This window comes from Micropterus dolomieu, linkage group LG22 (assembly GCF_021292245.1).
Source record: "Micropterus dolomieu isolate WLL.071019.BEF.003 ecotype Adirondacks linkage group LG22, ASM2129224v1, whole genome shotgun sequence".
NCBI lineage: Eukaryota > Metazoa > Chordata > Actinopteri > Centrarchiformes > Centrarchidae > Micropterus > Micropterus dolomieu.
In genome coordinates this window covers 15,455,020-15,479,167 of record NC_060171.1, presented here as the reverse complement: position 1 = coordinate 15,479,167, position 24,148 = coordinate 15,455,020, and the positions used below count along the sequence as shown (strand labels likewise).

Genomic DNA, 24,148 nt, shown 5'->3' with positions numbered 1-24,148 from the left:
CCCCCCCCCCCCCCCCCCCCCCCCCCCCCAATGTATCATGGCCACTTGTATGCAGCCAAGTCTCAATGAGACAATTAAGAGGGCCGACTCCCCCATGTCCCCTGTAACACTGCGGTCAGATGGAGCTGCAGACCTTGCACACAGCACATAGTCTGCCTCCAGCTTAATACAGCACACAACATAAGACATGACAGCGAGCTCTTCTCCCCCCACTAACACTGCCTCACAATCAATGGACCTGAATAGAAGGGTGCCATATCCTCTCAGTGATGCTCTTTCTAACTGCTACAGCCTAAATGAACTCTGACAGCACATATTGACATCATATCAAGCTCTACCATTGAAAGAAAAATGATTATCTGCTGGTGAAATCAGTTATTGACATGCTGTGGAATAGCTTCCCCTTCCCCAGGGATTTATTGATACAGTTAATGGTATATAAATATTTATCTAATATGTGTCTGAAATAGATTTGTCTAGTTTAGGTATACAGTGTGTGTGTCTGGTCTGGTCTATGGTTAGCCCATGGAGGGCTATCAATGCACTCTCTCTCCTCTGCCACTCAACCATGACTCTGCCTTTCCTTCTGTTGTCGGATACTGTTTTTACAGGCAGCATGAAATTGCTTTGGCTGTTGCGACTCCGTCTTGAAGTCAATAGTAAAACATGTTGTAATTACATTTTATTGCCTCTCACTCTAGAAAATCAAAATAGCTTTACTGCGGCCATCATATTGTAAATGCATATAGACATGCGCCGTGTCACACCACCAGTGGACGAGGTAGTTACTCAAACCCTTTACATGAGTAAAACTAGAAATACCTTAATGAAATGTTACTACAGTAAATGAATGTAGTCCTGTATTTTAGTTTTTACTTAAAGCTCCTAATGAAGCATATAGCTTTATTAAGACCTTTCTACAACATCAATCTAAAACGGTTTCAGATTACAGCTTGAAAGAGGACTCAAAAATGGTTTCGAATGCACTATTGGATGAAAGAAATGCCACTTTTCTGCATGCAGCTACGTTCAGAACATTACAACAATAGCTAATATTTACTGCAAATGCGTGAGATCCAGCCCTTGCCTTTCCCTGATGACATCCAGCTACAGTTGGGTACAACTGTACACACGGCTAACAGAGTTAGCACAAAATCTGTGGCTTTTCATGGCTACTGTTTTATAGTGTTTGTATTGGAAATATGTGGACTGCAGAAAACATGCAACTATGGTAATATTGCACGTACCATTACATAAGTGATCAGATTTGTGCAGGAGGAAAAGGGCAGCCGGAACATTAGCATCTATAATCGCTCTGGCTTAAATTAGCAGCTAATATTATGCTTCCGTTTTTATTTCAACATATCGCCACAGTTTACACTGCTGGTCATAAACAGTTACAGGGTTAGGTTACATAAACAATACTGCACTGCCCTTTATTTATTGTTATCAGATCTCATCTTTCACTTAATAATTTATCGTCAACTGCCATACAACTATGGAGAAGGATTACAGTGTGGATATATATTTCCATCAGATTTCCACATGTCCTCCTCACATCACAATGGGATTTAGATCAAAATTAGCAAAGCAGTGCTTTAAGTACAGAACTTGTCCAAATGTGCAAGTTACTATTTTCTTGTGATTTCATAAACCATGTAAAAGTACATTCATAACTTCCACTGCTTTCTTCTGCTTTCTGTCAAGGAAGTGATTACTCTTTTCTTAAAAAACACCAGAGGTCTGACCATGGACTGACAACTCACTATAGACTTAGACCTGTTTTTGGTGATACAGCTCAGTGTTTCCCACAGGGATTTTAAGAGACTATGGTGGGTGGGCCTTGGACCCTCTCGGGGGGCCAGGGGGCATGCCCCCCCCCAGAAGGCAATTTTGTACATTTTAAATTTATATGCATTAATTTGGTGTAAAATTAAATAAAAAAATTAAAGAGGTGGTATTATGCTTTTTGACCTTTTCCCTCTCCTTTTATTGAGTTATATATCTTTTAGTGCATGTAACAGGTTTGCAAAGTGAAAAAGTCCAAAGTCCAGCCCAAAGGGAGTTCCCATCTCCCACAGAAAGCACTGCTCTGGACCGCTTGACAGCTCGTTTGTAGTCCAGCCCTTCACTTCCTTTACTTGCGATGTCACAATGAAAACGCATCATAAAGCTTGGCATGCGACTAGGGGGTCAGGCACGCCCTCAAACCAAGCTAGTCTGAGCTGAGGCCCTTTGGCTCCAGTAGCCTTTGTCTGGTTTTCCATTGTAGAAATGTTGCACCTGTACCTGCTTCCAGGTACTTTTTTTCGTATCACAACACCTCCATCGAGGTTCCAAGGGAGCTGAGGTGATACTAAAATGTAACGTGAAAACGCGACAGACTGCTGACTGGTCAGAGAGAATCGTCACTATTCACTGCATCATCATTGCGTGCACCAGACAGAAGCCAGCAACAGAAAGTTTTATGTTACAGTTTTCGTATGGAATTTCATCACTAAATCCACTTGATGAGAAATCAGCTGTGTAGATTTCGAATGTTGACAGTTTTACGAGAAGTGATGGCGGAACAAAAATGTGCTTGAATATTTTCGGAGCTGAGGAGCTCCGCAAGTGGCTGTGCGGGAAGCCTGTGCCAACCCGTGGGAGGAGCGTGTGAGGCCGGCCAGCCGCCCGGTCACAGAGCCCTCTGCTCCCGCTGTCACACAGACCGCTGCAGCAACAACGGCAGAGGAAAACACAGCTGGAAGGTTTTCATACCGCTTATCTGTCTTTACATTCTGAGTAATGTTGAAACGTTTTAACTTAAAAAAGAGAAAGCTGTGTGGATCGCTGGTGTGTGTGTCGCATTGAACATTACGTCGCGGCAGTTGTGTATGGTGTCGCTATGACAACAAGCTACGTACTATCTCTGGGTACTATCTGCAATGGGAAACGGAGCAGGGCCGAGTAGAGTCGATTCTATCGATTTGCGCCATGGTGGCATTTTTCGGCAAGGCAGCATAGATCGTCAGAACACCGGCAACAGTTCAACGTTTAGTCCTGATGGTAAGATGTGGACTTGAGTAAATTATACCCATACAGTTCATGCATATACCATCTGCTACCTTACGGTTACAGTCTGAAGCGGCTTTGATTTGGATTACACTACTTTACGACCCGCCCTTCTCTGCTTCTGATTGGCTAGTAGTCCTTACCTGGGAACTGCGCATGTGCAACTCCCAACAAAGATTTTGTACAAGTAAGATGCATCACACTGTAGCTCAAGAGCGGAGCGTCTAACAAATAGGGTGAAAAGAGGAGCTGCAGCAATGTGCAGTATGAGAAAAATATGGTGTTTTTTGAAAATTAAATCATGTAAACCTGTTCTGGTACAACCCCTAATTAAGATTTTGAACCTGAAAATTAGTATAATACCACCTATTTAAAGTTAAATGCATTAATTTTATTTTTTTACTTTTACATTATTTTGAAAAACAGACGTTGTCATATGTGTATCCTCCGTAGGCTGTATATAAGAAGTGGCCGTAGTCATCGTGACGTCACCCGTTGGTTTGTGGACTGCCGTTTTGAAGCTTAGAATTTGGCTGATAGGGCACCGCCATGTTCAGTTTTTGCAACCAGCGGCACCGGACGTGATCATATTTGGACGACACGGTGGCACTAACGGCCGTGTAGCTCCGCACACTAAGCTGCAGCCTGCAGACCGTGACGGAAGTTGAACTTCCAAATATGGTTTGTCCCAGAAGACACTGCGCACAAAACGTGATGACGTTCATCTCCGCTTACGTACATGATAGATCCTAATGCAAACCGTTTTATTCTTTAGAAGCCAACAACAGAACTTTAAATACACTTCTGAGAAGTTTTTAGGCGAGAAATCAACTGTTTAGATTTCGAAGATCGGCAGTTTTACGAAAATTGGCAGCGAATCGAAAATGTATTTAAACGCTTTCGGAGTTGAGAAGCTCTGCAAGTGCCGACCATAGTGCCGACGGGTGTTTTATAGCTGCAGTAACGTTTTAACCCTATCTGCTTTCGGCCGACGTGCGCCGCTGGAGGGGTAACCGGTCGTCATGCATATAATCAATAACTTTAGGCACATACCCTGGTTGGGGTAAGAGAAATATACTTCAGGGGGCTGTCAGGAATAGCTGGCTAGCTACGGTTAGCTCCCCCAGGCCCAGTCACACAGACCACTGCAGCCAACACAGCAGACGTGTCCAGCAACAGCTGATAATGTTCGTACCGCTGTTATTCTGTAAATAAATTCTCAGTAATGTTAAGTTTTAACCTAAATCGAGACACATCTGGCTCGTGATGCAGCATTACAGAATATTCTTGGTTTGTGAAACTTAAAATCACTTTGGAAGAAATAAAATATACAACAGTTGTATGAATTGAAACATTGCCTTATTATTATCATTAGGCTATTATAAATAAGTATTTGCAGGAATTATAGTATAAATATACTATATTAATAATATAAAAGTATAGTATAGTAAATATTAACACATAACGTATACTGATTACTACGTTGACACATGACACCTCTTTTTTTAACGGCTTTTTTTTATTTAACAACTATGCGTGGGCCGAGCGGTCGAGATAAACGTCATCACGTTTTGTGCGCGGTGGCTTCTGGGACAACCCATATATGGAAGTTCAACTTCCGTCACGTTTGCCTGGTTTTTATATACAGTCTATGGTTTGTCTGCGGGCTGCAGCTGGACCCTTCTCCCACACACATCAGTTAGCGCCACCGTGTAGCTAGGTGCATCTGCAATTCACGTAATTTTAACAGCGCTGACAATTTTGTCTAGCGAACACCAGTCTTAAAACTAAATGTACTCACCAGAGAAAGTGAACAGCCAACTCCTAATACGCTTTTTCAACGGCACTGGTTAAAGTTACACAGTCCCGTGGTACAAGTCTATTTTCCTCTAAATGGAACCATAATTTACTAAATAAACATAATTTTGTATTGAAGAAGACATGAAACTAGCGACTGAGACCATAAACTCATAATGAAAGTGTTTACTGAGGTAATAAATCAGCTGAGTACGGTCATTTTACCATTATGTGTAAAGGTGCCAGACGTCTACTGGCAACCAGAAGAGTCGCCCCCTGCTGGCCATTCAATAGAATGCAGGCTTAAGGGACTTCCACGTTGGATTCACGTCTCAGACTGGAAGCTTCCCGCTTGGTATCCTCGCTCTAAATTCATCAAGTCCGTACCAATCTGATCTGTAACATGAAGACTTCATAGTCTCTCTTCAGGTAGGACTCTCATACTGCAACACTTCTCTTTGTAAAGAGAGAAACTGACAGGATAGAGTCGCTAGAGGTCACCAGCTTTGCTGCTCAGATGTTTAGAGGTGGGGAGATGTGACCTTGGCATCTCAATCATAAAAGTAAGTAAGTATGTAAAAGTTGATGTCCAGGAAAAGGTTGTAGCGTCAATACTTTACAAGGCAAACGAAAAGAAAAGAAAAAAATTAAGAGATTATTTTTTTGATCAAGATGTTGTAGGAAACATGACATGCAGTGTTATTGTATGATATTGATTTTTGCAGACAGGCACATGGCATACTGACTTTTTCTCCTCCATGATGCATGGCCTCGGCCTCATGAACATGACAGGCAGTCTCAGGTCAAATACCTCTGTCTCCTTTCCTCTGCTGTGTCTCTATTACAGTCGGTTGGCTCTTCGGCTGACTTATTGACCCGCTCTCATGCTCGTTACTCAATAGAGTAGTAGTTTGCTGTGATTGATACTATGACTACTCTAAGACCTCTCTTAGCCCCCCCCCTTCTCCAAATCCTATCTGTGGTTTTTAAAGCCATGAGTGGGTTTCATTAATGGTCTCTCCTGTTTATGACACCATAATTAGAGTTGAGGAAAGGCACCTAACTACCACCGTTCCACCATACTGAGAAAGTCAATAATGCAAGCCACAACAACTTCTCACACAGTTGAGCCCCGTGAAAAATCTATATGCTCTGGCGCTCCATGTCTTTATGGTGCTGTTTTAGAAGAAGCCACCTGATTTGTTAGTGTTATGTCTTCCACTTTTAATAATCCCACAGAATTGATTATTAACACCAGCAATAGCATTTAGCTTCCAGCAGCCTCCACAGAATAGATGCTGTGTGGAATGTATTATCTGTGTGCAGCCAGTGTGCGACACTGTGTTCAGTATAGCATGCGAGGCCGAGCCTTGTGGCCATTTACCTGCTTTATAATTTGTTTTGTGCTCCACCTTATGTACATGCAGCGACTCCTGTAAAAACCCAACCAGGCTGACCGCTACGCCTGGGTTATTTGTGTGGAGCAGGTCATGGGGGATATTACATTAGATTGCTTTCCTAGAAAATAATTCTGCCATGTGGTCTATTGGGCTTTTCTCTGTGTATCTGTCAGGCGGGATTGCATGCAGTTACACAGTGAAAGAGAACTGTTTGAATACACACAAATACACCCTGTTTTTTTTAACTCACCCATCTGTCTTTTTAATTAAAACAACAGCAAAAAACAGCTAAGGGAGTACTAGTGCTTGCAAAATAATATGTACTGTTACAGGCTCCACCTTTTAGATGATGAAAGAAATATGTTTTTTAAAAATTTTACTAGCTAGTTTCAACTGAACATTTTATCAACATAAATTCAATCACTCAGAAATCACACTGCTGCTTAAAAATAATTTCCCATTCTGGCACTTGTGTCAAGCTTATGATGTATGTTCTCTGCTTTCACAGGTTAGTGTCAGACAATAGCTTTTAGGGAGGTGGTGTGTACGGTCTTTAAATGCTCAGCAGATGATGTTCCTTTCAACTAAAGACAAGGTTTTATTTATTTGTAGACCAGTATTGCAAAGTATGCCTTAAAGGCCTCCGCAAAAGAAACAGATGAAAATAGTGGCCATGTAACGCAAAATAAAGTTGGAATTAAAATAAGATTCTGTTCTTGGTGTCATTGAGCTGGGACGTCAGTATTTGTAACACAGCCCTTTGTTCTCACAGGGGTCACAACTGTCATCTGATGGGTGCTTTGGAAGGCACCATGAATAGTTGATGTCAGAGCGTTCATTGCAGCCCAGACTTGGATGTAAATAAGATGCAGGTGACTGGTACACCATTTCAAGGGTCAAGCTCACTTTGGCTCCGTTACATGTGGCTTTGCAATTTGCACATTTCTTGTAAGCCCTAAAGAGACTGCCGCGTTCAGATCAACTGTAGCCCTGCGTGAAAAAACGCAGCCCTCTCATTCAATTGAATGTAGGCAGTCTGTCGACGCAGTGGGGGCTCCAGCAAATAACGCAGGGGTGTCATGCAAAAGAGTTGAGGTTATCCTCATTGTAATCCCATACGGCAAGGCCAATCACATACATGCGAAGGTACATGTAGATTACTTGGTAATGTAAATGCAGTATTTTTACTGTTTACCTTGCAATCATCTTGAGGAGAGATAACTGAGATAATTTCTGCCTTAATAACTTTCCTGAGTTGTAAAATACAGTCTCAGAATATTATAAACCAATGTGCAGTGTTTTAGCATCTGAGAAACTCACAAATCTGTTACTTAAACTAGCTTCCTGGGTCATATTCCAGGTCTGACCTGTCTCATGCTAGCAGCTCTGAGGGGTTGCACTAACGTTAGCATACTAACATGCTCACTGACAATCCTAACATGGTGATATTTTGCAGGTATTTGGTCATATCTCAAGGTATTATTTGATATATTGAAATTTTCCCATGATAATGCTGCTAGAGGAAAGGTCATGGGAACCCCAATATCAGTAAAGCCTCCTTTCCACTGCATGCTATGGCTCGACTTGGTTCGACTCAAATTCATTTTTTATCCACAACTTTTGCCAATGGAAAGTGGTTCCAGTCGAGGCGTGCCATAGCATGCAGTGAAAATGAGGCTTAAGATTCATCCTCTGGGAACCATGAATGTCTGCATAAATCTAATTGCAGTCCATTCAGTAGTTACTGGGATATTCTGTCTAGAGCAACTGACAGACCGATATTGCTGTCCCTAGAGCCACACTGCTAGCAGGGCTAAAAATTCTTCATAAAAAAATAATTCCTCAGTAAAAATGCTAATAGCAAAAGTAACCACCCCAAGTTTTAGCGTATAGGTAGCAGTCATGTTGATGCAATATGAAAGCAGTGTTAATGAGGCCAGGAAAACATGTTGAGATGACAGCAGTCTAATGACTTCCATGACAATATACAGGCACTGGTGTAATCACAACTAAATGTCAGACAACATAAGGTCTGGTGCATAATGGCTCCAGATTGATATTTCCCTCTTGCTTTAATTAAGAAGTGCATTTTTTGCTTAAAAGGTATTGATTGTAGTTTAAAGGAAGTGCAAGCCATCAAACTAAAAAGTGAAGAGAGGACCCTGGAGTCACAACATACTGAACAGTAGTGGGGGGAGGGATTTGTTCTGAGAAACAAAAGACAGGCAAACACTAGCTGGTTGGTTACATTGCTATAGTTCACGTAAGATGAAGTTGGAGGCTGAGTAAGCGCTGTAGCCGTCAGGGTGGAGTTGAATATCAATTATGATAGTTAGCACTCAGGTGCAGACGTCTGCCATTAATCAAAGCAGTCAGTGCTGTGAAGCTTTTTCAGAGTAACTGAATCCCCCAGAGTGAGGTGCGTCACTCACTTTGCCAGGCAGGAGATGAACCGGTGCAGGTAGCAAGACAGTGGATAGTTATATATCATGAATAAACTAGGCCTCTGAGAGCAGTGCGACAGGTTTAGCTACACAGATCTGAGGATGGGACGTTTCCCCACGGAGACCCCACACCCTCTAGGCTGGCCATCCAGGGAGATTAAATGTTATCTGCTTGGGGTCCAACATGTGCTTCTGAAAACGTAAAACAAACTTAGCTCGTATCAGCTCACCCCTGACGGGAAACCTAACCTCGGTGACTGAATGAACCAGTATCATAATTAAATCATCAGTGCTTCGTTTTTACTGTGCCTGCAACCCTAACCACAGCAGGAGAGGGGAAAGAGGAGCATGGCTCTGCTGGCCAGTGATGACAGTGTAACCAAGAGCTGAGAGCCTCTCTGAATGGTCTAGCGTGGCAGGAGCTGGTGGGGCAACAGCCACCCACCTAACACCCTCTTAGACCTTATCTGGATATCTGTGCTATCGCTCTCTTAGTTACTCCTACATTACCCTTACTTACCGCACTGCATTTGAACATTATTCATTACCTTTGAGAGGGAGGGTGCAAATATAGTTATTAACCTGCAGAGTACCTTCACATTGTCAAACCTATATAAGCCTTTTATATTGCCGTCAGATAGCAAATGATCTCAAATCCCCAACCTCCAAAGTACAGTGCTGTTCCTAGAGTCATGCAGTCATCCTCTATGTTGCCCTAATGCCTAGTGGCTTGTTGCACTGCATGTGTAATGACTGTGGACCTACCAGAGCTTATCCTGTTGAACAGAGGATATTAAGGGGGGTAGTTACAAAGGCCAGACTTTAATTTGACCTCTGCCTGCCCTCTTCTCTAGTGAGGTGGCTCGGAGAAGCAGGCTTGTGGTTTGGGCAGTTGGTGATGAATGAGTGTATTTGGTGGGTAGATTGTTACAGTTCCACACTAATTGAGGGGTCAACACAAAGAGCAAATGTGGTAATTGAGTCACTTGACTGTGGGTATAGAGCTCACCACGGCTCTTTTGACCCTGTAGTCTGCCCTATAGTTGACAACAAAGCACTCTCCTGCCTCTGTTTTTATTGTGCCATCCAAAAGATATTAATCTCTTGTTTATTAGCCTTTTCTACACAGGTCTTAAGTCTGGGCTAGGTTTATATATCTAAGTGCTACACTGCTTCTCACGAGAATAACACTCTCAAATCAGTCTGCAGTATAAGGCTTTGTTTTCCTTCATATTGTTGCATCATCAAACCATTAACGTTATCAGAATATTGTGCAGTATATGATGTATCCATTGGAGTTGGCCATACTACACACATATGGAACTCATGCACATGTGCTGCACTATATTTAAAATCTGCTTTGTTTGTACATCTTAAGGTATTAATGTTTGCCTTGGCACCGGGGCCTGATCGCCCTATTTAGTGTCTTGCTAAATAATTCATTAATCCATTTCCCTTGCTCCCTCCTTATCTTTCTCGTCAATAGAAATATCAGTTGCACATTAAAACAGAGCTGCAACTAACTTTTTTTCATTATCAAGTAATCTGCCAGTATTTTCCTCTAATAATCAATCTATCAGTCTATAAAATATTCTGATGAAATAAAAATTTGTTATCATAAAAGGTTATCTCTTCAAATATCACGTTTTGTCTAACCAGAGTAGGGATTACTGGCACTTCACCTGCTTCTAAGGTGCATGGAAAAGGGAAAAGGCTAAACTCAAGACCAATGCAGATTTGGATGACCCTTATGAAGGCTGCAAACTGAAACACGGTCTCACCATAAAATAGTTCTTTATACTACGAGTGTTTTGACCACTTCATGTTTTGTTCAACTAACAGTCTAAAACCCAAAGATATTTAATTTTCAATCATAAATACCGGCAAACACTCGAACTGGAGAACCTGGAACCAGGCAATCACTGACATTTTTGTTTGAAAAATTACTGAAATTATTAATTTAGTGTCAAAATAGTTGGCGATATATTTTCTGTCAATCAGCTAACTGTTTCAGCTTTACAATGAAAAGAATATTATCTGCTGTGGTTATTCTATACACTCTCACTCACTCATACACTCATTCTATAAAATAGAAGTTCATGATTTCCAGAATAGTGTATTCAGTGGTGTACCAAACAGTTTTTACCTTCGGCTGTTGAGATATTTTGCCTGAGCTGGTGTTATTTTGCCAAAGTAGCATCCTTTGTGGTGGAGACAGGGCCCTGTGTTATTGGATTGAGTTAATGGATCTGTTGGCCTTTGCATTTGGTTTGCTCCTGAAACATGTGCTCAGCTGAGACTTGGGCAGAACACCATCCATTTACACCTAATGGCCATTGCCTTTGAATGTGGTGAGTTGTGAACAACAGTCTATGTGTGAGTGTGAGTGTGTGTGAAAAGCTACAAGGACAAATGCATTCTGCATTTAATGAGTGTGGGCCAAAGGGAACCTGGGTAGTTAAAACTGAGAGTTGGCGAGACTATTTTGTCCCTTGTTACCTGACTCTTCTGTTGCACCTTTAAACTGCAACATGCCACTAAACTACTCTGAAGGTCTCACAGGACAGATATAGAGGCTGCAACCCTGTGTGAATGGGATTGATGGACCACATTAAACTCTGGGCTTCATCCTGCTTAAATGCTTTTGCACTCTAAATCTTTTCTGCAATATCACTGTGGGAAGACCCCAGACTGTAGAAGATTAATCCATGAGATTGTTGTATTGTCATTTGAACTGTATATTTCTTTGATAATGTGAGTTGACAATCATCGCCAACTTGTGTGTCTATTTATTGTATTGAATGCATGCGTGGAAACAAAGATGAGATTTCTTTGTATGTCTTGGCTTGTCTCCCAAAGGTCTGTTTAAATGTCCACCATTCTCTTCTAACCCTCCTTACTCCTGACTAAGATGTGATTGTTTTAATGCACAAAAATGTGGATGTTGTAATTACCATTTGCACAAACAAGACAGCAGCTTCATTGATATGCTGCTGCTGATAAGGCAAGAGCTTGGCAGCGAGACAATGGCTGAGGCCACCAGGGGCTCGCCAGCACCAGGGACACAGGACCGTCCTGCCTCCTCCGTCAATGCAGACGACCAACAAAAGCGGCCTGTCATTCACCGCACACTAGCGTTTTTAATTAATTTTCAGTCAGCTCTCCTCGGAGTGCTTGTGTGTTGATTTGACCCCCAGATCTGTTCATGAATGTAGCTTTCTCCTCAGCCCTGGCTGTCAGAAGGTCAACAGTGCAGGCTCCCTGAGCAGGAGCCCCTTTTTCTATACTGCTGGACTCAGGAGGCTGTGACCATTATCCTAACCAGGAGAGTGCATGTGTTTGAGAACGTATGTGATAGAAGTCAGTAACGGAAATGGCAGTTCAGTTGGACTTGTATAAGAAACATGATGAACAATATTGATTCTGTATATCAAGGCTCTGTGTAGTGTTCAGTAGTATGTGACCCTTATTTTGGCAGCTGCTGTGGTCAATTGTGGTCAACCTATTAAGCTTTAGAAGGACACAATGTATTGTCACATCCTCAAGTTGCATTAAGACTCCACAGTGAAGAATTTAGTTCCGCTCTCGCTCGCTATGCATGACTACAAATCTGTGGATAAGCCGGATCAGAGTTGATCAAATTGCTGTTGTCTTAAAGCCATTCTGATTTGGATTAATCCACAGGAGTGGTCACACCCGCTTGGTCTGTAAATCTATAGGTCCTTATGCTTCCACCTTGCACCCCGACCGGGCTTTGTGATCTGCCGGGGCTTTGGGGGATGAAAGGAAGTGGGTCTTTTTATTTTTGTTGAACCTGCCAACTGTGTTCAAGGAGGCTTTTTAAATAAGTGCCCTTGACCCATTCTTAGGTTTATCCCAGTCGTCTTGTTACACCCTCTTTTGTCTCTGTAGGGGGCTACATTTAGTCTGATTAACTAATGACTACAGTGTTGTTAGGAATGAAGGGTCTTTGAGCGACTGCAGGGCCGTCTTCAAAGCCTTGTCATCATGCGGGTTGCTCTTTGTCTTGGCTTTCTAGAAGGAGATTAGACCTGTAGTCCACCTGATCTGCTCACTTATATCTCACTGATGGCTTTGCAAGATGTGTTTTGATCATATCCTCTTCCCTCCCTCTTTCTAATGCCTAACTCTAGACTGAAACAATATTCAGTGGAAATATCCACTGACAATGTATTTGGTCTAGGACTTGGATGTCCTCTGGTCTCTAAAAGCATTAGATCTAATGGTGGACCATTTTGCTCACAATTAATAGAGCTCCCCAAGAGGCCAGGAGCCTATAGACTTGTGGAAATACTGTAGCAGCCTTCAGGCAGCTGGCTAGATGTGACTTTCTTCCCCGTCACTCACATTTGTCGTAATGGCACGAGAGCCTCACTATCTATTCCCCAATGCATGAGTGTGTGAGCCCACTGCCCCAAGCATGTCTCATTTCAAAGTGCTGTCACTCCCTGCTTCCTGGCATCTATTAACACCCACCATTATCATGCTAATCTACATTGTATGATTACATAAAGTAATTTATGCACAGTTCTATTCCATGGCTGCACAGGGATGCGTGCTTCCATGGTTGAATGTTTAAAAAAAACAGACATTTCATGATCATCAGATTTTATGGTCTCTTCCTCTTTGAATCTAGTCTGTTTTGCTTTCTCACACTTTTTCACACTTGCCACCTTACTTCATCAACAAAATCTGTAAAAGCTCTCACAAAGATTCTAGGGATCCTGCCTACTGGGAAAATAATAGCTGAAATCGTCAACTGAGCCATGCTGCTTTGTTCATGAAGAGACTATGAGTTGAGATCACTTTCCTCACAGCCCTCTTTAGCTCCATATCGGAAATGGTAAGAGTGTGTTTTGTGTTGAAAGCAGAGGGCAAGAGATGAGCTCTGTTCCTCATTTATTCACAGCTAGTGAAGTAATTAGGAATGCAGAGGGCTGTTAAATTAAAACTGAATTGCACTTATTAACATTTTAACTACCAACCCCACCCTCTTTAGACACTAAACAAGGACAGTTTCAGCTCTAATATGCCTGAAGAATCCCGCTGAGGGGACTCTTTATGTATCTCTACAACAAAGACGTTCTTTAAAGTAAGATCTCCCTTTTGTTTAAACAACCAAGCATTTAACATTCAGAGTAATATGCCAAGGCTTCCTCCATGCTGTCAGGAGACGCACCACCAGAGCTTCTCAAACTCTTTGCTTAATGGAACACTATTTGTGGTCAGATTGGATAGCTAATGGTGGTCCCTTTGAGGGTAACTCTCCAAATTAAATAGCATGGATTCACATCTGTCAGACAAAACCAGGAGGCTCTTTGTAATCAATGACCCAAACCAAGAGAGGCTCCACGGGGGGTGCCTCCGCTATGATGGCAGCAAGTATAAGGAGCCGCTAGGGACAGAGGCAGCTCACCTGCACTAACAGCCACTGTGCTAGGCTTGTGGAGCAGGCTAGAACCTGGGAGGGAGCACCAGCAGGGTTAATGTACATTTATAGAAGAGGTCAAACTACTTAAGCCAGGCACTGATTTATAATGCAGTAGTGCAATGTGACTAAACTGTAAAGGGAATTCTTGTTTTTCTGTGCAAACATTGCCGTCGGTGTTGTGTTAAAATGTTGAACCCCATTAATTTTATCACTCCCCCTCTCTTGTTTCTCTACGTCTTTAAATTTTGTTTGGAGGAGAGACTAGCAAGGCCTCCCGCTGTTCTGGAGAATTTCCTCTCGTTGTTAATTTTCCCTGCTCCATATGGCGCCACAGACACTTCACCTGCAGGCTGTAGCAGGCCGCGCGGCAGCCAGCAGACATCCTCGGGCTCAGGCTGTCATTTACGCAGGCCTGTGCATCTGTCTGAGCAGAACAGAACACAACAGAACAGAAACAGCTATTCCCTTCACCTCACAGCCTGAGTCCGGACAAAATCAGATGCTATTTCTGAAATACAGCGAAATATAAAGGCTGTGGCAGATTTAGAGCAGACTCCCTTCATGGAAAAAGCTCACGTCCTCGCTACCAGTGTGGAAAAGTCAAGCTGGAAAATAGCCAGAGAGATTGTGCCAAATGTGCATGTGTGTCTGTCAGTCTGCCTTTGAGTGAGTGTGTGTGTGTGTGTGTGTGTGTGTGTGTGAGTGTGTGTGTGTGTGTGTTTTCAGGGGGCTTGAAGTTTGCCTATGGCAGAGCCATGGAAGAGAGGGTTTCATCCTGGCTTGTCATTGATTAGAGAAGGGTCTTTAATTCCATCCCACCCCATGTTGTGATTCATTTGCATTCTGTGTCAGGAGGTAATGGAGTTTTGCTCTATGGTTAGCTCTGAAAATCTTGAAGATGTGGTCTAATGTGCATGCAGCCGCTAGCAAAGAGCTTTCTCATTTATTATGTCTCGTGTGTTAGCTCTTTTTTTTTTCTTCTTCCTTGTCTTGGGGTACGACTTTGTGCTTTTGAATGTTTTGGAGAGAGGAGAGGAGCAAATACTGCGAGATAAGATATTTGTCATGATTGTTATTCTACAGACTAGATTTACATCCATAACTGAGAGATTTGTCGTATAACTGTAGTTTTCGATTCACCTCAATCACCTTATGTGTTCAGCAAACTTATTCTGTGCATTATTTAGACAAATTATATTTATTTGTGTTCTGATCCTTTTTGGAACCATTATCTATTGCACAATTTAAGATATTATTATGTTTTAAGTTACTGGGATTTATAATTGTGAAATAAGAAAACGTCGTAGCTCTTAGGTCAAGTTTATTTGACTATTTTTCAAAACAAAGTTACAAAGTTTTTAACAAAGGTCAAAACTAATTAAAGATCTCCTAATAGGCATCAGTGGTAATTTGACTTTACATTATTTATTACTACTGTATGAATTATTTTAGAAAGTTCTATAGTGTAACTGGGCATAATTTGATAACTACAAGCTGATCATTCTTAGATTATTTTATACAAATTTTCTGCAATAAAAGACTGAGCACTCACTGCCCATTTTCATTCCCACACATGCCCTTATTTTCCATGAATCTTAAAAGCTTCCTGTTCTCAGAGGTCTGATTTTCCCATTATGTCTGAGATGAGATATGAGGTTAGGGGAAGTGACTTGTGGGTCTGGATTGGCTGTGAGGTTCGTGAGTTGGGTTGGTTTCCTGAGAAAAGTTGAGAAAATGTGCTGATAAAATTTGTCAACCTCTGGGGGAGGCCATGTTCAGGGTCACGGCTAAATCCGCACGCCGCGGGCAAAAGGCTAGCCCATAATTCCAGCACAGACGAGCAGAGAGCTGACCTCAGTACAGCTGAGGCCAAGCCACACCGATTTCTGCCCACCTGCAGGATTGTCAGTGGGATAACAATGAAGGCGAGGAGACAGAGTGGGGGGGTGCTCTCTCTTCTTCTCTGCCTTTCTTCTTGGCCCATTGGTGAAGACACCTGAATGTCCTTGCACACTGATGTCTCCCTGCTTTTCTTCATTCCTCCTCAAAAGTATATAACTGTTCACATAACAGTGTGCTGCTTTTTATGTAGCAAATGGAATTTTCAAGGCATCCCTACAAATACCTAGTCTATCAAAGAAATAACTAAATAGCTAAAATAACAAGAACTGCACAGTTGCTATCCATATTCATCCACATATTGATTTTCTATTATATTAAAGTGTTGCATCAACATGCAATCATGTTAACACATCTTACCTATTGTGAGTCATGGTTCATTCAGCTGATAAATATGTAAATTAAAATGTTTTATAGTTGATAACCAACATTAATCTCATTTGGATGTCTTAAACCAAATTAAATGGAAAAGTGTAGCACATAGCAGTTTGGAAAGTGTGCCGTGAATTCATCTCTGAATTAAAAAGGAAATGAGCAGGGGACAGAACCTGCTTTTTTTATTACAAATGTTAATGAAAAATGTTATTGACTTGAACAAATGGAGAATACACCTGGAAATGTATATTAAAACCCCTTTCCAATTTCTCTCTCTGTGTAGTTTGCAATTATAGTTATTTCAGCAATAGTGGGGGAATTAATTTTGCGTGCAGACTGATAATGTTACCAGTGTAAGAAGAATGGATATTGTGTTGGATAGGGGGTCTCTAGGTATTTACAAGGAGTGGAGAGAGCAAAGCTTTATTTAATTGAAAGAATGAATCAATAACAGCTTTAATGCTTTGTCAGAGAAGGCCTTGCGAAATGAGCAAGTAATTTACTGTGGACAATCCGAGGCCGAGCGGATAGCTGATTGAAGCCCGTGATCGCTGGGTGTAAGACCATCAAGTGTACCTAGTTTCAAGTGGGTATCTTTAAAAATAATTTTTCAATGCTGCCCCCCTCCTAGTGATGACAGAATTAAATACATAATTAAGTACAAGAACTTTTAACATGTCCTTTCCACTTTCAAGTGTTCCATTTTGATACAGCCATTAGCAGTACACCAATACACCAGTACCACCAAATTTGTGAAGGTTTCAAAAGTTTGTAAAGTAATTTTTTTCTTGTTATATTTATAACTTTATAGAAACACTTTTCCTCTCTGAAGAGAAGCTATTTAACTGTGCACAAGTACAGACAGAATTGGCTTTTCCTCACTAGTTACATCTTACAATCCAGTTTTTCATTGCTGCTGGATGTTGGTAAATGTTTTCTCAGATCTCACTTATGCATCATTGCTCTCACGCCATCATCGAGATCTTTTTTTTTTTTTTTTAAATCAATCTTTAAGGTAAATTACTCTCAGTGCACAATGGCAGCCATCCCAGTATGTAAATTCATGTGCTAATTCACAACATATTTTCATTTCAACTTCTAAGCAAATGAGATTTTAATTGAAAATGAGATCTTCCATGGAGTCTCTCACTGGAGATATACGGCAGGGGAATGATACTTTTCACAGATTGTTTTAAGAGACAAGGAGACTTTTTTTTCTTCTTTCAAGCCATTTACAAAAAGATTGTATGTTTTATCAGCCCGCCGTTTCGCCACAACCTGCAGGTTAGTGAAAATGCACTGTGAAATTAACATTGTGCTTCAGCTCCTCGTCCGTATGAAGAGGCAGGCTATTAACATTTGTGTATTTTCATTATGTTAATGGTGTTAACACATGCCCACAGATTGCCACCAGTGGTGCAGTAATTTTGTCTTGCTGATCATAAAGTGTCCGAGTGGGTCATTTTGATTATGACACGCTAATTACATATTGCCTTTCTTCTCTGTGTATTCTTTCCCCCAAACTCAGAACAACCAAGAGTCTTTAATGGTAAGCTTTTATGTGTTGGGGAAAGAAAATAGCAGCAAAAAAGCTCTGCCTATGTTCCTGACGGCTATGTTGCATGCATGCTTCACTGCTTCCCTTTAAACTTCCTAAATTGTGTTTCACAATAAATAGATGCCCAAGCCTTTAACTGCCAGTATTAGATTAGATACCATTAGATGTAATAGAAATTCTCTTCCTGTAATATTTTCATAAGAGTTTGAGGCGTTTGATTAATCTGACCACATTTTATTGCATTAATGATTTTTTTTCCTTTCCACTCTGCTGTAAAGACATTGTATACAGCCTAATGCTGTTTTCTCTCTCCCCTCTCTGCTCACTCTCATTCATCCTCAGCCGTTATTGCAATGCATTGTTGATGAGGTGAGTCGGCGTCTTATGTGCTTTCACTCCTAAAGTCATTCCTAATGGAGTGGAAACCTTATATTTTGTTTCCTAATGAAGCACAGGAGTGGCAGACAGCTCCGCTTGGGCTGTCCTATGGCTGCCTGCAGGTTGAAGCCACCGGCCCGAGCCAAGTTGCTCTGAGGGAGCCAGCAGGGGATGTTGGGTCGCGGCAGCAGACAGGATACTCATGAAGTTATACATAGGCCGCAGCGAATCTGTGGACAAAAATCTAAAAATATGCAGTGGTGGAGGAAGTATTCAAATCTGTTACTTACACCTGCAGTGTGAAACTTTTGTCTCCCCCTTCTGGCAGTGAAAGTGATTACACAAACACTGTGGACTGGTGCTTGGGACGTATTAGCTTGCACCAAAGAAAGGTCTACCTTTGAGATTCATTGCCACCGATGTCAGAGGGGGTGGCTTTAGGTTACCCCCTGCTTTCATGGTGGTTGATCCTACTTTTGTCGTAGCTGTATCTAAAAGGAGTTGTAATTATGTATTCACCAGTGAGAGACCCGGTGTCCTGTCAGGCAGGGGGGTTAGGGTTAGGTTTCTCAAAATAGTTTTTAAAAAACCATTCAATACGCTAGCTAGCTCGCTAACATTATATAACACTCATAGCCTCAGAAAGTCCCAGGCTGGTATTCAGAAATGGTTACAAAAATATACAATAATGCATTATTTCAGTAGAGTAAATGTAATAGCTACAAAGCCTACTCCCAAATATTTTTCAAATACCCACATGTCCTTCTCTTCTTTCAGCGCTCTCCCACAAGGAAAAGCTACAGTAGTGCTTGTCCATGTTTGTCCTCACAGTCGATTGCTTTCTTTTTTGGAACGTAATCCTTCCTTTGAACATTGAGTTTCTTTTTAGCTGGAGCATCAGAAACTTTTCTTGGACGCTTGGGCTCTGCCATACTCCACATAAGCATTATGTGAACTTGTTTGAGTCCCCCACTCCAGCTTTAAGTAAATGTAGCAATGCAACAATTGAAAAATACTCCATTACAAATAAAAATCCTGCATTTAAAATGTAAGGATGTAAAATGTAATTGGAAATAATTTTAGCTATGTTATAAACTTTAGGTAGTTTGAACTGTAACAATGCATCATATTTTTTAAACTGATCATATGTTTCTTTAAGGAATAATCTGACATTTAGGGTAACACACTTGATGAGAAGAACGATATCCCTTTCATGTCTGTATAGTAAATTTGAAGCTGAAACCAGCTGTTGGTTAGCTTTTAGTTTAGCTTAGCATAACAACTGGAAACAAGGGGAAACAGCTAGCCTGCCTCTGTCTGAAGAAAACAAAATCAAACAAGCAGCACCTCTGAAGTTCGCTCATTAGCTTGTTTTATCATGTTTGTTTAATGTTGAAGTATAAAAATTACATGGTGCAGTTTTACAGTTTGTTTTGCACTGTAGTGTTTCTTGGCAGTCTGGCTCCTGCCTTTGGAGAGAGTCAGGCTGTTTTCTGTGTTTATGCTAAGCTAAGCTATCTTGCTGCTGGCTATAGGTTCATATTTAATGGACAAATATGAGCGTGGTACCAGACTTCTCATCTGCAAAGTAACTTGTAGCTATAGCTGTCAGATAAATGTAGTGGCGTAAAACATATTCTCAATCATGAATAAGGTGAATTAAAGTAGAAGTAGCATAAGATGGAAGTACTCAGGTAAGTACAATTATCCCTTAATTGTACTTAAGTACAGTATTCCGCCAGTATCTGTAGTTTCAACGCACAATCCAGCAGCATTTTTTAACAGCACATCAGTTTAAAAAACTGGCACTGTCGTTGCAACCAGTCTACCTATATCACAGTATTGCAGTGACATTTTCTGACTAAGATTATACACTTTTAATCAGCCAAGAATGTGAGGATTTTGATGGCCCTGTTCCCTGCTTAGAGCTCTGTTTAACCAAAATCTGAAGTGATAGGTCTTTGCACTGAGAGTCCATGGAAAGCATTCTGAGCTATTCTGAGCTGAGGTTTCACAGCAAGGTCACTTTTGAAACAAAATGTCTCCTCCGCTATGTAGGTCACAGCACATTCTGTTACTTTCTCCGAAACTTCCTTCCTTCCTTCCTTCCTGCCTCAGCTTATAATTAAACACACACAATTATCCCAAATTTAATGGGATTTCAGATCCAGGCTTTTATTTAAGAGGTAATGAATAATATTTTAATTGCATATGTAACTGTGAGATCGAAATGTGCTTCTCTCATCACGTGTAATTACTACGCCGCATTTTTCCACTGTGATATTCTGAGAATGCGATCAATAGCTGATGAGTGTCTTTTTTTTTTTCTTGTATTTTTAAGGTGACAGTTACTAGTGAAATTATCCGGCAGGGATAAGAGAAGGCATAAGCACACTTAAAACATATGGACAGTGTCCTATTGTTTATTGATGTCTGTAATTAATGATATAATACATGCCACTGAAGTAGTTTGACCTCTGAACCGATCATTATTCAGAGTGTAGCGACATCAATCAAACTGTGCTTTTCTCAGATCTATTTCTGTACACCCCCTCAGGGACAGACGGAGCACCCACTGTATCCTCATTTGTATTCAGCTGACCAAGGCCTTAGTATGAATGATTTAGAAGTCTGTATCAGACAAAGTCCAGATGAGAGGAAGTAATGTGAGATTTTACAAGCTGCTGCTATAGTTCATAAAGACTGCAGCGTCTGCTTCGCTGCCTCAAACTCCAAAAAAAGTAATTTTCTTTATAGGACTTTGGTGTATTTACTGATTCTTTTTCTCTCAATTCCTCCAAAGAAACAAAATGTATTTACTCGTCTTTGGGAGATGTAGTTTTTGGGGCCAGTAATGACAGGCTCAGTGGTGTTATTCACCCGCTCCACATCATAATGACCATATAAATGTCTGCCTTTTGGACTGAGTGCTGGCCAGATTGTTTGGCCTATCTGGAAGGAGCGACATGCATCGCTGCCCAGCCTGAGGTTTAGAGGTGGTGTTGATGTCCCATTTGACCAAGCATCCCAGGCTTTCCTCAGGATGGGTGTATTAGAATAAGTCATTCCATTGTTAATTTAAATGGCTTAATACATCACTCTGAGGTAACAGAGTGATGTGAGCAGCAGAGGGATAGAGTATGAGAGAGGGAGAGAGATGCCAAGGGGTGTTTCTTTAATATCAGATGAAATTGAATCCTGCATTACCTCACTTGTGCCGTTTCTGAAGCAGCTCCCAGGCTATTAATGGAAAGCTGTAACAGGATTGGTTCAGTCTTTCGGTTCTTTAATTTCACCGCAACTCCCAGATGTTAGGTCTTTGTCTCATTGCCGATCCCTGGCTGATCTATGGTGTTGTCTTTATCCTGCCTCCAGTCCATTGTGGCTGTGTGTTGTGTTATTGGGTCAGGTGAATCTATCAAGGACGGAGAGTTGGGCAGTTCACACACCAGGGGGATAATTACAGGGTGATTGGTGTCCTTACGCTCTCTGCTCTCACTATCTTTGTCTCCTCTCTGTTAGCCCTCACCCTTACATAAACGCACACAGCATGTCTGGAAGTCAACCAAAAATGCTGCTCAGTCCCAGGATCCCGGCCCTCTTAGCTGTTCGATCTCCGGGGCCCTTATTTGAACAGATGTGTTTGTTTGAAAGCAAACATGTGCACCATTGTTTACAGATGTTTGTGGACTTATTTACACTAGTGGATTGACTGCAACTTAGGAGACGGCAGACTTTAATTCTCCTCTACCACATCTACTGCTATTATTAACCAAACCTCCTCCCATAGATAATTTATCACGGTTACCTTCCAATCTCACACTTTTTCTGTTTCACTCAGCCCTGAATCCTCATCCTCACATCTACGTGTCCTTTCTGGGTCATAATGACATACTCACACAAGCTGCTGTTCAAGTTCACATAGAGGGAACACCAGTTGAATTAATTACTAGTTCCAGTTCCAAACCTTAAAGGAATCATTTGACATTTTGGGAAATACTCTTTCTTTTTCTTGCTGAGAGTTAGCTTAGAAGAGCGATACCATTCCCATGTCTGTCCTTTAAATATGAAGTTATTTGGGTGGGTGGGTGGGGAGTTATCTGCAGCTCATTATTAACCGGGCGCAGTGACTTGCTGGAGTGACTTTTTCCGCGTAAAACCACAATGTGTCATTTTTACACTTTGGTTTTTGTATGGAACAAACAAGGTGCTGGTAGACATATTATTTTAGCTGTGGACAGCTAAATTTCCTGCTTCCCGTTGGGAGACTCTCGATGGACCACTAAAGCTAAAGGTAGGCTTCTATGTGGTTGCTTTGCTAGCTTAGCCTACTTGTAGAAGTTAATTAGTGAACAAACACATAAAAAAACTTGCCTTGCAGGTTGTAGTGGTCTGTCAAGAGTCTCCTGTTTCCAGTCTTAATGCTAAGCTAAGTTAGCAGGCTGCTGGCTGTAGCATCATATTTACCATGTAGACATGAGAGGCATATCAATCTCCTCATCTCATTCTCTGCAAGAAGGCAGATAAGCCTATTTCCCAAAATGCCAGATTTCCAGTTCAAACTATATATATTTACGCCCAAACATGTTGGATATGCCTGTATTTCTGGGATGTGTTTGAAAGTTTGTAACCTTGAAAGTACAGTTTTTGGAGGGGGGCTTTTATTTGTTTGCTAGGGAAGGTTTTCCCCCAGTCCCTGGTGCTGACAAGTATTTTGCACACCCTCTCACCTGCATGTGATCTTGATGGAAATCTCTGGTCTTCTGTCCACACAGACACATACATGGAAAGAGAGGCCTAGCTATTTGCACTTCCTGACTTTGAAATCTGTCACCAGAGCAACAGTGGGCTGTTTCAGTACTCTGGACAGTTCCTCCGCAGAGAACCGCAGAGTGTTCAAACCCGAGGCTCTCACCTCACCCCAAAGTCTGGCTAGGGACACCAAGACCGAGTCCAACACTGAGATTTGCCACTTGCAGACTATGGTGTGTGCGGGTGTGTGTGTGTTTGTATGTATGTGTGTGTGCACAGATGAGTCCACTAAGTCACCCAGCCATTCCCCCACATTCGCATTTCATCCACCCAGAGCCATTCTATCTGTATGGAAATTTGGGCTCCACAGCTGGAATCCCACAAAGCACTGTCATCTACTAATAGTTATTATCTCTTTGGCCTGTTCCCTCACAAAAAGCCAGCAATACAAACACATCACATCTTTATGGTAATGTCCTACAATATAGCCCCAAGCTATGGTGCATAGACCTTTGTTATCATTACGATAATTCCTATTCTCACTTGACTCCTCATTACACCATTGAAACTGCTCGGGGTTGGATGTAGACAAATTCCTGCATCTTTCTTCATTACACTGTAGCATACATTATTGATCCACAAAACTTAAACTCTCTAAATACTCTCTAAACACAGTTGGTGATGATAGTTAAGCATAAGAGTTGTCATTATGAATTAGCATCAGTGAGGCCTGTGTATTTGGGCTTACTTAGTTTGTTGGTAGCCTGAAATAATAAGTCAAAATCATCATATGACTTTTGATTTATTTTTACAAAACTATTGTCCTAATGTATAATTACAAGCAAATTGTAAGAAAAACAAAATTACTTAACAGTTGTTCACAAAACTTTACTTAAAATCTTAACAAAATGAGTTATCATATTAGCCATATTCAAATAGTTTTGTTTGATCTAACGCAGTGTGAAACAGAGTTTATTTCATTTAACACAAGTTTGATTATTTAATATGTACATTTTTATACATTTATACACTACATTGT

The 24,148-nt window shown here is 41.3% G+C and overlaps 1 protein-coding gene across 1 annotated transcript in view; it reads left to right on the top strand.

The window, feature by feature from the left end:
- Positions 1-2,943: 2,943 nt before the first annotated feature.
- Positions 2,944-24,148, top strand: part of skor1b (SKI family transcriptional corepressor 1b) — a 31,981-nt gene continuing 10,776 nt past the window's right edge. The window contains exon 1 of the mRNA XM_046036184.1: positions 2,944-3,048. The gene's annotated coding sequence lies outside the window, so the exon portion shown is untranslated. The remainder of the gene's footprint in view (positions 3,049-24,148) is intronic.